This window comes from Arachis hypogaea, chromosome 13 (assembly GCF_003086295.3).
Source record: "Arachis hypogaea cultivar Tifrunner chromosome 13, arahy.Tifrunner.gnm2.J5K5, whole genome shotgun sequence".
Lineage (NCBI taxonomy): Eukaryota > Viridiplantae > Streptophyta > Magnoliopsida > Fabales > Fabaceae > Arachis > Arachis hypogaea.
Genome location: NC_092048.1, coordinates 840,191 through 852,567, shown reverse-complemented (window position 1 = coordinate 852,567; position 12,377 = coordinate 840,191).

Below are 12,377 nucleotides of genomic sequence, written 5' to 3'. Positions count from 1 at the left end.
TCCCCTACCCAACGCAACCCCCTCCCTCTCTCTCCCCATCGCAGCCCCCCAACGCACACTCCCCCTTCCCTTTCCTTCCCATCGCAGCCCCCTAACCCCAACGCACACTCCCTCCTTCCCTCTTCCTCTCCATCACATCCCCCTCCCTAATGCACATTCCCTATCCCTCCCTCAATACCATCACTCGTAGCAACAACAACCTCAACATCAACAGTAATAACAACCTCCAATACTCGCAGCAACAGCAACAATAACCTTAACTGCAAGAGCATCATCAAGGACCATCGCCACCACTATCGGAGCCACAACAAGATCTGGAATAGCCGCATCCCCTCAACACCTCAATTGCGCCGCTCTTCTACACATATAACCGCCTCTGAAACAAGAAAATCAGAAATGAAGCAACATTTTCAATTGGACAACGAAGTCCGTAGATCTTGGCAAAGAAGAATGGAAAACCATCAGTAAAAGCGGCAGCGTTGGCCTAAGACTAAGTGGCATCGGTGTCCTGTGACGTATGCTATGGGGAGGAAGGAGGAGAAGTGTGACGGAGAGGGCTAAGACACCAGGTTTTAGGTACTTGTAGAAGTTGTGGTGGTGTTGAGGGAGGGAAGGGGGAGTGTGCGTTAGGGAGGGGGCTGCGATGGGAGGGAGAGGGAAGAGGGAAGGCTGCGATGGAGAAGGAGATGGATGGGGAGTCTGTGTTGGGGAGGGAGGGATTAGGGTTTGGGGGTGGTTTGCCAGGTCACCAAAATACGGTGGTCATGTCAGTATTGTGCTTGCCGGAGATTTGCTCCGGCGAGTTCGAGGACACGCTTATCAAATTTTAAAATCTTTTAGAGGCCATTTTGTTAATAGCAAAAGTCAGGTACCATTTTGTCAGTGCCAGAATTTTTCGGGAACCGATTCGGTATTTACTTCTATATATATATATAAAGAGGGAGAGGAGAGAGAGAGAGAAACCCATAATTCCTAATTTTCATTTGCATAACCCTTCTTCAATTCATAGATCCCTAGCGTCATCCATATTTCATCCAACCTTTCTGTAGCCACCCTCTCGCCACTCTCTCGTCTCATCGCATTGTCACCCCTCACCGTTCCATCACCTTCACCGCATTGTTCTCTATATTTGTAGTGTTCCTTTCGACAACTCTGTCGTCGTGTCCATTCTCCTTTTTGTTGCCGCGTCCCCCACCTTGTCCACTGCTCTGTGCTTTGACTCGCCGTGGCGTCCCTTACTGTGTCATTTTGAAAGAAGTCATCATTTTATCGTTTAGACATATTATATAAAATCTTGCTATTTTTGTATAGGATGGATACTTTCAACTTTATTTCTATGAAAATTAATAATTAATTAGAACTATTAGAGAAATGGGAAATAGAATCCCCACGAAAAATGGAACCCTATGAAAAATGAGAATAGAGAGCAATATTCCCTCGTGAAGAAAAACGAGAACGGGGGCAAAAAGTAAATTTGGGGGCAGGGATGAGAAGCAGGAAGACATCCCTCGCCCTTGCCCTACTTGCCCTCTTGACATACATCCCTAAGTAAATTCTATAGATTTATAAATTCTTAAAAAAATACAAAATAAATCCTTAAAACTGTTTTGTGACAAAATTATAGGTTCCAAAAAGAATAAAAACAATAGACTTCAGCTATTATTTTATAAAAAAAATTAATTAGATATTCTCTTTTATAAAATATTGGGTAAAAGTATTTTTTTGTCATTTTAGTTTGTCAAAAATTTTAAAAATACTCTTAAATTTTATTTTGGTTCAATTTTATTTTAAAAGTTTTTTATTTGCATCAAATATCTCTAACAATTAAATTTTTTAAAAATTTAGAACTAATCCAACAATAATGCATGATAACTATCTCTAGTTTATTTATATTAATAGTTGTTCTTGTAAAATTGTTGTTAAATTGATCCTAAATTTTTTAAAAAATTAGCTTTCTAGAATATATTTGATGCAAATCCAATATTTCTGAAACAAAATTAAAATAAAATAAAATTTAAGAATATTTTTAAAATTATTAACAAACTTTAAAAACAAAAATATACTTTTTCCTAAAATATCAAAAGAAACATACAAAATATAAGAACTAAAACACTAGTCAATACCTCCCCTTTAAAACGCACCTAGTTATTTAATTGCTGGATATATGTTTATACAAAATTAACATTACCTTACACAATAATATCAGTCTCTATATGGTCCATGACTCCAACTTGCATCTTCACTGAAGAATAGAGCATCTGAACCAAAGTATTAATTTTAAGTTGACATAAAGTAACTTTAAAACTTAGATTTTGGGCATAGAAATCTTATTAGCCGAATGTCATTAGCTATCCAAGTAACATTTTCGGAGTAAAACCCAAAAATAGGGAACATACTGAGTTACGTAGCAGTCAACAGCCTAACTGATGAGTTGACTAATAAGTATCAAGTAACAGTGTAACATTCTCTAAAGAAAACATATATAAAGATTAATTAATTTTGAAGTAGTTCTATAAAGAAAACATATATAGGTCCTGTTTATATTTGGAAAAATTGGCTAGATTTGCCATGGTCTTCACCTATGCCAATATTTACACATTCAAAATTCAAGTACTCGCTTTTGCATACAGCATGTGTCAACGTATATATGTTGTTCAAAATTCAAATACGAACTTTTGGGCGACTTTGACATTGTGTAAGGTCACATAGACAATCATGTGTATTCAACTATTCATGTTAGTTATTCAATTTTAAAATTTGTACGTAGGTATTATAATTTTTAATAAATCACTTAACTATATAATTTATTTCCTCAATCATTATATTATCTTACAGCAGATAATATTTTGACGTTAAAAATACTAGTTTAGTGCGTTCTAGTATTAGTATGTATACCTCTCTCTTCTCAAAATATTTTTAAAAAATACCTCTTTGGAATTATACGAAAATTCATATTTATGACTAAATTCTTTTAATTGTCAATCATTCTAATAATCTAATTTATATTTTTTTATTGTATATCAACCTTAATTAATATGATTTGCAAATAAAATATATACATCTCATTGTTTAAGTTAATTAGTCAAATATTCATTAATGAATAAAACCTACAAATAATATCAATGTATTAAATTATCTCACAATATGTAATATTTTGGCACAAAAATATTGACCTAGCGCATGTTGATGTGAGTATGCATAACTCTCTCTTCTCAAAATATTTTAGAAAAATATCTTATTTAGAATTATACGAAAATTGACATTGAATGACTAAAATTCTATTAATTGTAATTCTAACAAATCTAGTTTATATCTTTATTTTGTTGCGTATCAACCTTATAATATGACTTACAAATAAAATATACACATCTCATTGTTTGAATTAATTAGTCAAATAATATTCATTAAGAAATAGAAGATACAAATAATATCATTATATTATATATTATCTTACAATAAATAACATTCTGGCACTAAAAATGCTGGCGTAACGCACTTTAGTACCTGAATACATACGTTTCTCTTCTCATAATAATTTAAAAAAATATATTCTTTAAAATTTTTTAAAAATTGTCATTTAATGACTAAAATTCTACTAATTGCTTATCATTCTAATAAATCTAATTTATATATTTCTTTCATTGTGTATCAATTTTAATTAATATAACTTGCAAATAAAACATACACATCTAATTGTTTGAATTAATTAATCAAATATCCATTAAGAAATAAAATATACAAATAATATCATTATATTATCATCATTATACTATTTTATGACAGGTTGCATTATGGCGTCAAGTATACTAACATGATGCGTTCAAGTGTCAGTATGCATACTTCTCTTTTCTCATAATATTTTTAAAAAGTATATTCTTTAGAATTATAATAATGATGTGGCGTATTTTTGTACCTGTATGCATACCTTTCTCTTCTCTAAATATTTTAGAAAGTATCTTCTATGAAATTATACGAAAAATGACATTTAATGACTAAAATTCTACTAATTTTAATTTTTCTAATAAATTTAATTTATATCTTTCTTTTATTGTATATTAACATTAATTCATATAATTTGCAAATAAAATATATACGCTTTATTATTTAAATTAATTAGTCAACTATCTATTAAAAAATAAAATTTACAAATAATATAATTTTAGAATAATAAAATATAAATAATAATTAAGAGACTTAATTTATCCTCCTAATAATACTTAAGTAAATAAGAATCTAAATACATTATTTTTTAAATCGTTAAAAAATAAAAAAAAAATACTAAACTTACTTTATTTAAAATTAGAAGAATAGTTAAAATGATGAGTTAATATTCCTAACGATTTTTATATAAATTAAATAATAAAAAATAAAATTAAAAATACTAATAAAAATATATATTAGATAAATATTTTTTGTAAATCTCGTACAAATACATACACTAATTTCATATAAAAATCTTTCTATCTTCTAGTATTGTGTGTAAATTTTGGTAGGTCGTCGATATTTTACCTTTTTTGTTGTTTAGATTTTCGTTTTCTTTATTTTTTTTGGAGATTTTAATGTCTCTTTTATTTGATAATTTTTTTTGTTTCATTTATAGATATTTTTTATAATTATATTAGATGTACACAAAAAATATCTACTAAAGTAGATTTATTTTTAAATATTGGAGTAATTTTGGTATTTTTTTAAAAAATTAATGATTTTTGTATTTTATACACATATAAAAAAAATTGACATAAATACAATTCGATCATGTTTGAATTGTGATTTATTAATTTTTTATTTTTAAAAAATACAAAACGATAGTCCCGTATTGTATAAAAAATATCTTTTTAATTTGATTAAGTACAATACTAGAGTATCTCGTATTGTATAAAAAATATTTTTTATTAATAAAAATAATTTGCCATATCAAATTGTATGTAGGTCATATACTCATCATATTGGTGTATTTCACCTCATTGTATGTACTCATGCTAGGGTGTTTTATCATCTTAATTACAATATTAAAATTTTTTATTAAATCAGTAATTTCTATAAAATATATATATTAAGTTATTAACATATAGAATATGCATAAAAAATAGTAACAACACATGTATTTATGTATCATATGACAACATTATTGTTTTTCTTATCATTTTGTGAATTTAGTTTTTCTTTTCATACTTTTATGTTGATAGTTTTTAAGGTTTCTTAAAATGAAAGTAAAATCAACTTCGAAATTATACGAAAATTGACACAATATGTAATATCAATGTATTATATTATCTCACAATATGTAATATTTTGGCACAAAAATACTGACCTAGCGCATGTTAATGTGAGTATGTATAACTCTCTCTTCTAAGAATATTTTAGAAAAATATCTTATTTGAAATTATACGAAAATTGACATTGAATGACTAAAATTCTATTAATTGTAATTCTAACAAATCTAGTTTATATCTTTATTTTGTTGCGTATCAACCTTAATATGACTTACAAATAAAATATACACATCTCATTTTTTAAATTAATTAGTCAAATATTCATTAAGAAATAAAAGATACAAATAATATCATTATATTATATATTATCTTACAACAAATAACATTCTGGCACTAAAAATACTGGCGTAGCGCACTCTAGTACCTGAATACATATCTTTCTCTTCTCATAATAATTTAGAAAAATATATTCTTTAAAATTTTTAAAAAATTGTCATTTAATGACTAAAATTCTACTAATTGTTTATCATTCTAATAAATCTAATTTATATATTTCTTTCATTGTGTATCAATCTTAATTAAGAGGTTGCGCGTTCGAGTCTCCTATCTTTCCAAATTTAGCCAATGAGTAATAGCTCAAATGGCATAGTTTCCCCATACTCAATTAAGAGGTTGCGGGTTCGAATCTCTTATCTTTGGTAAAAAAAAAAAAGTCTTAATTAATATAACTTGCAAATAAAACATACACATCTAATTGTTTGAATTAATTAGTCAAATATCCATTAAAAAATAAAATATACAAATAATATCATTATATTATCATCATTATACTATTTTATGGCAAGTTGCATTATGGCGTCAAGTATGCTGACATGATGCGTTCAGGTGTCAGTATGCATACTTCTCTTTTCTTAGAATATTTTAAAAAAGTATATTCTTTAGAATTATAATAATGATGTAGCATATTTTTGTACCTGTATGCATATCTTTCTCTTCTCTAAATATTTTAGGAAGTATCTTCTATGAAATTATACAAAAAATGATATTTAATGACTAAAATTCTACTAATTGTCAATTATTCTAATAAATCTAATTTATATCTTTCTTTTATTATATATCAACATTAATTCATATAATTTGCAAATAAAATATATACACTTTATTATTTAAATTAATTAATTAAATATCTATTAAAAAATAAAATTTACAAATAATATAATTTTAGAATAATAAAATATAAATAATAATTAAGAGACTTAATTTATCCTCCTAATAATACTCAAGTAAATAAGAATCTAAATACATTATTTTTTAAATCATTAAAACATAAAAAATACTAAACTTACTTTATTTAAAATTAGAAGAATAGTTAAAATGATGAGTTAATATTCCTAACGATTTTTATATAAATTAAATAATAAAAATAAAATTAAAAATACTAATAAAAATATGTTCCGAGGGTTACCTGAATTTGGTGGTCAATCTCGGTCGAGATCTTCTGTGCTGGTTGGAACCGAGGTGTCCGGTTCGTGAATGGCGACCGGAGCTGGTGCGTCCGACTTGTTGGACTGGTTGTGCTGCTGATCCTTTGTCACCGAAGGGTGGGGGGTACCTGCAAGAGACTCCGATGCTTAAGTTAGCAAGGGTATCGAGCAGGTTTTTAGTAGAATCAGAGTATGAGTTATACCTGGGTGCTCCAGTGTATTTATAGTAGTTGTAGAGTGACCTTTCTAGATAAGATAAGTTAGTTATCTTATCTTATCTTTATCTTTGAGTTGAGGTCAGCTTATCTTCAAGGGAACCGCCCTTATCTCTTATGGGCTTGGACGGCCTTTGGACTTGGGTCGTGTTCCTCTACTTGGGCCCTTTATGGGCTTTCCTGTCAACTTGGCTGAGTTCTTTTAAGAAGAAGTCGGTCCGCTTGACCTGAAGAGGTCGGTCGCTTTGTCGTCGATCATCCCAGGTCGGATAGCTCGACCTAGGGTATGAACAGTGCCCCTGCTTGAGCTTGGTCTTCTGCTTTGAAGTCGAGTTTTTTGACTTCGAACTTCTTTACAGCGAAGCCGAACTCGAGCAATTTTGTCGATTCCTTTCTACGTAGAGCTTTTGAATGTAGAACGTTTTCCTCTAAAAACGCGTGCTTTTATATCAGCGCTTTGTTCTTGGGAACGTGAGAGGGTTTAATGCCTTCATTAATTGGTTATTAATTGCCCTCGTTCTCTCTTGGCTTTTATTTTGAAATTCTCAATCAAAAAACGGTTTCTTTTCTTCGCTCCTCTTCGTAACTTCTCCCTTTACTATCTCATTTTCTGTTTCTTTCGCAATTTCTCCTGCAACGTCTGTTCTGTTACTGCTTTCTGTGGGAAAGGGGCGATTTCCAGATTTCTCCTTCAATCTTCGTAATTTCTGCTTCGAGGGTGGTTTTGCTTCTGCTCTTCGGCTTTCTTTTACAGTCTTTCTTCTATTTCTCCAGGTTCGATTTTTCTTTCTACCTTTCTCTATGCCTATTTTTGTGTCTGTTTTGAGAAAGTTTGGGTTTTTCTGTCTTTTTGCTGATCATTGTGTGTCTTGTAGTTTCTCCTTCTGTTGCTTGATACTTTAAGAACTTTGCATGTTTTGTGAATGCTTTTGTATTTGAAGCTTTGGAATGATGACTTTGTTTGATTCTGAAAAAGGTTGCTCCTTTGACGATTTTGGGAGTGTTCGATGTTGGTGCTTGTTCTCTGCTGATGATTTTTTGCTTGATTTCGAAAAAGTTTGCGTCTTTGCTGTTTCTCTGCTTTTGATGGTTTTCTGTTTGGCATTGTTGACGTTGACAGTGCTTTCGCTGGTAGACTGTAGAAAGATAGTTGCTTTGATGACTTTGCGTTTTTTAACTTGATGGACGAAATGCTTGCTGCTTTAGGTCTTCTTTCCTTGTTTTGAGAGATACTGGGGTGTAGGTTTTTCCTAGAAATCTTGCTTTGTTATTGCCTCCAAAGGATGCCCCAGGACTTTTTGGCTTTAGTCTTGGGGTTTTCCTTTTGTTTATCTGCCCGTCGAGATGTTTTGACCCGTGCCCGAGATGTTTTTTGAGTAATCCGCTCTTCTTTTCTTTTGTAGGATCTTAGTTGACCTCATGTCTTCCCGAAATAACGTCGTAGCGACGCCTTCCCAGGTCCCTGCGGGTATAGCCGATTGGGTGGACTCCATGGTTCTCATGTGTGTCTCGCTGGTTGATTCTGAGTTTTGTTCTCAGCTTAGGCAGTTTCACAGCGTCTGTAGTAACTCTGGTGATGAGAAGAATTATGAGCTTGTTCCTCCTTCCTCTGACGAGAGAGTCTGTTTCTCGACTCGAGTTGTTGACAATCGCCCTTTCTTTTATGCTTACGATTTTTTCTTTGGTCAACTCGGAGTTACTCTTCCCTTTACTCCATTTGAAATCGACCTGTTATGGTCTTGTAATGTTGCCCCTTCTCAACTTCACCCCAACTCCTGGGGTTTTATTAAAATCTTCCAATTGTTGTGTAATAGTTTTGGTATTCCTGCTTCCCAATCTCTCTTTTTCTATTTGTTTGTCTTGACTAAGCCTGGTGTGGTGAAAAAGAAATCAGCTTGGGTCTCCTTCCGTTCTACCCAAGGAAAGAAAGTTTTTTCCATGTTTGACGAATCGTTTTGGGATTTTAAAAACTATTTCTTCAAGGTCCGAGCTGTTGAAGGATCTCGGCCCTTTTTCTTGGATGAAAATGATGAGCCCGCCTTTTTCCTAGAGTGGCAGAAGGATGTTAGGGTCTCTAGGTACTCTTGGGACATGTTGGATGAGGCTGAGCGAGCCTTTGTGACTGTTTTAGAGGAGCGTTGGGGTCAGCCTCCCCATCTTGACACAAAGAAATTTCTAACCAATCATTCTCTTCTTCAATCTGAACTGGGTATCTTGTGTTTCCTTTGCTGTTTGTCTTATGATGCTTGTAGCTGTATTTTCGACTTATTTGATTTGTAGCTTGACTTCTATTTTATTTGCAGAGGCAATGAAGAACAATGAGTCTATGAAAGCTTTTAAAAGGGCACAGAAGGCGACTGCTGCCAGGAATGTTGCCGCCCGGGCTGCTGGGGAGGGGTCTTCTCAGCCCCGGGAGAAGCCGGCCGTGCCGAGCTCTCCCGGGGTGAAGAAGGCGATCCCGATACCTCAGGTTCGTTTGGTGGATCCTCCTTCTTCTTCTGCCGCTCCATCCGCCGCTCCTCCGAGTAAAAAGCAAAAGACTTCTGAGCCTTTTGACCTCAACGCTCCTGACTTCAACGCCATTGAGTTTATAGATCAACAAATTGGGCCATATGGTACCATTCCCATGGATGATGTGTCCATTCTCCATCATTTGGAGTTTATGGCTCATAATCATGTGAGGATGGCCTTTATGTCGGCTGCACTTCATCGTACTGCCCAGAATCTTCCTCTCCACGCTACCAAGGCATTTATGGAGGAGGCGAAACGAGAGTTTGACCGGATGAAGGGTTTGAAGGAGGAGCTCGAGGTGAAGGTGGTCAAATTGGAGAAGGACCTCGAAAATGAGAAGGCGAGTTCTGAGGTGCTAGCTGCTTCCTTGAGGTTGGCTGAGGATGCGGCCATGATACACAAGGACAGCTATGTGACTTCTTATAGGGAGGGGAGGCACCTGAGGGAAGAGCTCGACAATGCCCGGGAGGATTATGCTGAGCTCCAAGGTCATCTTGTTGGTAGCGTAACTGCTGCTTACGAGAACTTGAAAGAACAAGTCCGAATTATTGCTCCCGAGGCCGATCTCACCCTTTTTAGCTTGGATAATGTTGTCAGAGATGGCAAGATTGTCCCTGATGATGAGGGTGATGATGATGAAGCTGTTCCTCCCCTTGTGTCTTCCACCAAAGCGCCGGCTTCTTCCGCTCCTCCTGTTGTGCCTGACCTGGATTGCCAGATCCTGAATCGGGAGGATGGGACTGTTGATGCGGTGCCGATTCAAGCTCGCCCTCCTTCTCCTGGTCCTGATGTCGCCAAGAAAGCTCATGATGCTGCCGAGAAAACTTCTGATGTTTGTTGATTGTAGTTGGCCCGGCTTGTGGGCGTTTTTTGAAACTTTATTAAGATGTTGACTTCTTAGTTGCTTTCCTAGCAACTTTTTATTTAAAAAACAGACAAGTAGCTTGCTATCCTTTGGGTAGTAAGTGTTGGTGGTCCTTCGAGGCCTTTATAACTTTATATAAAACCTGCTGATATTGAACTCTTCCAATTTGAACTTCTTGAGTTTTTGACTTTTTGTAGCTGTAGGGGTCTAATTTGGTTTTCTTGCTTTGCGTGTGTTCTTTAGTGCCTTGTGACCGACTTCTTTGCGTTGGTCCCCTGATAGACTCTTTTTTGTAATCCTCTTTCTTGGACCTTCGTGAGGTCTCTTTCAGGGATTGCTTGGATTTTTGTAGTGGATCGACTTCGTTGGGTCGACTTCTTCTAAGCTATTTCGTAATCCTCTTTCTTGGACCCTTGTTAGGTCTCTTTCAGGGATTACTTTTATAACTTGTCTTTTGTAGGAGGTCGACTTCGTTAGGTCGATCTCTTCTAAGTTATTTTGTAATCCTCTTTCTTGGACCCTTGTTAGGTCTCTTTCAGGGATTACTTTTATAACTTGTCTTTTGTAGGAAACCGACTTCGTTAGGTCGATCTCTTCTAAGTTATAGCAATTCCTCTTTAATAGGGTTGGCCAGACCTCTTTCCAGGGATTCGCTGATAACTTGGATTGACTTGGTCCGACTTTTTGATGTCGGCCAGTCTCTTTAAGTTATTTATATTAGCTATCTGTAAGACCTCGTCAGGTTCTTTTTAGATTGCTTTCGATAACTTCTTACATTATTCTGTGTTCATTTTTGCCGATTTGTAGAAAGTGGTTGGCATATCGAGCTCGTCCTTTGGGTGAATCGCGTTTTCACCTTTATTGGACGATTTGTCTTTATCGTGGTCGTGCAGTGAAATTGTTTTTCACTTTTTGCCGACCTGTAGCTTTATAATCGGACGATGAATGCTTCAGAATAATGTGTCTTGAACTCTTTGTAGGATACCTAGGTAATATTTTATTCAAAGAAAAATGCAAATATATACATGTGGGATTTTTCTCATCCTCTTAAGTTGGGTCTGGGTCTCGACCTGGTGCCTCATTAAAAAACCTTTTCAGGAAAAAGAGCGCATCCACTGGTGAGATCCTTTACCCTTTCTAACTGTAGTACCTTCTTAGGTTGCAGGCATGCCATGACCTTGGAAGCTCCCGTCCGTCGAGTTCGGATATTCTGTAGTAGCCCTTCCCGAGTACTTCTGTGACCCGGTATGGTCCTTTCCAATTGGCTACCAGTTTTCCCTCTCCGGATCGAGTTGTTCCTATGTCGTTTCGGATTAAGATGAGATCGTTCTCAGCGAAACTCCTTGGTACTACCCTTTGGTTATATCTGGAAGCCATTCGACATTTTAGCGCTTCTTCCCTGATTCGAGCTCTTTCCTGGATCTCAGGTAGTAGGTCGAGTTCTTCCCTCTGAAGTTGGGGGTTTGCTCCCTCATTATAATGGACTGCCCTGTACGATCCTTCCTCAATTTCTACTGGAATCATTGCCTCCGTTCCGTATGTTAACCGAAATGGGGATTTCTTTGTGGTAAAATGTGGCGTCGTTCGATAGGCCCATAGGACTTGTGGAAGCTCCTCTGTCCAAGCTCCCTTTGTATCTTGTAGTCTTCATTTTAACCCTGCTAATATGACTTTATTGGCGGCTTCGGCCTGTCCGTTGGCTTGAGGGTGTTCGACAGAGGTAAACTGGTGCTTTATATTCAAGTCGGATACTAGTTTTCTGAAGCCGGCATCTGTGAATTGGGTGCCATTGTCTGTGGTTATTGAATATGGGACCCCAAATCTTGTGACAATGTTTCTGTATAAAAACTTCCGGCTTCTTTGGGCAGTGGCGTTGGCTAAGGGTTCTGCCTCGATCCACTTTGTGAAGTAATCTACCCCTACTATGAGGAATTTAACTTGCCCCGATCCCTGGGGAAAGGGGCCGAGAAGGTCGAGTCCCCACTTCGCAAAAGGCCAAGGTGCGGTTACACTGATGAGTTCTTCTGGTGGGGCAATGTGGAAGTTGGCATGCTTTTGACATGGTGGACATGTCTTTACGAACTCTGTA